Source organism: Crocodylus porosus, unplaced genomic scaffold (assembly GCF_001723895.1).
Source record: "Crocodylus porosus isolate Cpor-Errol unplaced genomic scaffold, CroPor_comp1, whole genome shotgun sequence".
Classification (NCBI taxonomy): Eukaryota; Metazoa; Chordata; order Crocodylia; family Crocodylidae; genus Crocodylus; species Crocodylus porosus.
In genome coordinates this window covers 31483064-31485473 of record NW_017728886.1, presented here as the reverse complement: position 1 = coordinate 31485473, position 2410 = coordinate 31483064, and positions in this window count along the sequence as shown.

Genomic DNA, 2410 nt, shown 5'->3' with positions numbered 1-2410 from the left:
AGAGGTGTTGAGCCCATCTTTCTGAGCACCGGATTGAACCCAATAGAAGACCTCCTGATTCCCTAGACCCTTCAGCTTTCTTAGTTTGCAAGAATTAAAGTACTATAATGGCCTAAATGTTCTCTTTTTAGTAGTCTGAAGATAATGCACATATACCTCTGTGTAGTCTCTAGTGTTTTTTACACTTCAACATAAAAATGCTTAATTCTGTTAAATGCCTGAAATTACAGCAGGAAACAAGCCTGTGGAAAATCCTGCTACTCATATTTCAGAGCATGGGTGTAGAGCTGCTAAGATACCCTGCTATGGTTTCAGAAGCATGAGTTGAAGGCTTGCCCAGAAGGCTATCTTAGGTGATCCAGCTATAAACAGATACATGGTCATGTGCTGGAGAGTCAAAGACAGTCAGATATGATATCAACCATATCACTCCTTTATGTGTTGGCTATAAAGATTTGCATGCCTTAACCAGATGAACACCTGTCTGGGGTCGTGTAATCCCAGTGTGTGCTCCAGCCAGTGGCAGGGGGTTAGATTAGATGATCTATTCAGGTCCCTTCTGACCCCTAACTACAATGAAACTATGAAACTCTAGCCCAATGGGCTGTGCCTGCTGGGCTCACATAGTCACTGGACTTTTTGATATATATGGAGAAGGACTTGTCTCTTTGGACACTGTTTCTTCTCAGACTGAGGGAGAGGGAAGGAAGGAGCCTGTGATATGAGAAACAAATGTAAACAGCAGATGTGAGGAGCTTGAAGTGGATCTGAAAGCAAAGTAGCTTCTGACACTGAAAGTCAGGGCTGCAGGGACCAAAGATTGGAGCATAGTGATGAGTCAAAATACAGGTCCAAACTCCACTCTGATTACATTGTAAATCTGTGGAGAGATTTATACCAGTTTAAACAGAATCAGAAGTTGAGTAACAGACTGTATGAACGGCTGATTATGTGCATGCTGTGTTCTACCACATTTCCTACCTATGCCCTAAGCGGTACAGACTAGATGAAAATGAGACACAACTGCAAGAACCTTCTCTTATGGTGATTTACCTGATCAAAACTAGCTTAGCTTTTAAGGCAATTGCCAATGAAAGAAAACACTGGTCATAAGTACCTGCTGCTTGTATTAGACACACAGACATGCTCTCAATTTGTGCCAATTGCATGGTGTAGATAAGGTATAGGAAACACACATGATAGAACTGTGCATATGAACAAAGGAGATTGGTTCCTACTGTGAAAATCAGACTACTTAAAATCTTGTTTTGCCATGTCTGTTTGATGGGTTTCTATGTTTATTAAACTTGTCCTTAGATTGCAAGTCAATTTTGTATCTTCAAAGAAAATAGTTTAGGGAGGAAGATGAAGAAATAGATTATGAATTCTGTAGGTAGCTAAATAATTAACAGAAGTTGGAATTACTTGCAGGAAAACTATATATGGTTTTATAGGGGAGATTTCTGAAGTAATATCTAGGCTCTACAGCTAAAAACATTAATATAAACACGTATAGCTGATATTTAAATCAAAACACCTTAGAAGGACACCTAGGTATCTTTATCCCTTTTTATACATGGGGGAACCTAAAGAAATTAAATGATTTGCCCAAGGTTAAATCAGAGGACTAGATTAAGTTTTCAAGAGCAGGTTAGACAGACACTTGTCTGGGATGGTTTAGTCAGGAATAATCCTGCCTTGAGCAGGGGGATGGACTAAATAACCTCATGAGGTCCCTTATAGTCCTGCTTTCCTATGATTCACCATAAGGTCTATGCAGGGCTGCTCTGCTGAGCAATTGATTAGAAAAGGGAACCTGTGTTGCCTGTGTTGGTGAAAGGCATCTGCAGCCACTTGTCTGCCAGACAACTTGCAGGGGATCAGCACCACATACAGAAATGCTAAGTTAGTTTATACAGTTGGCATGGTTCTGGAGACTTGAGGCAGCATGTGTTTGTATACAAGCCTGTCACCCTTCAGAACCATTTTTTTCAAATCTAATTTAGGCAGCAAGTTAAAATGGGTCTGGGCTCAGACAGGCCTCTTGTGGTTGTTCTTATCACAAAACCACTGAACAACTGGCAGTTTCTACTTAGAACTAGTCTATAACTGCAAAAATGTGATGTGGGGCATTGCAGGCCAAGAATGAAATGGTACATGCAGGGAAGGGTGAAGAGAGCACCCTGTTCAAGTTCGCTGATGACACCAAGCTGTGGGGTAAAGTGAATACACTGGCAGGCAGGGACCGCATCCAGGCAGACCTTGATAGGTTAGAGAAGTGGGCGGATCTGAACAGGATACGGTTCAACAAGGACAAGTGCAGGGTGCTGCACCTGGGGAGAGGGAACCAGCATTATGGTTATAGGTTAGGGGCTGACCCTCTCAGCAGCACAGAGGCAGAGAGAGATCT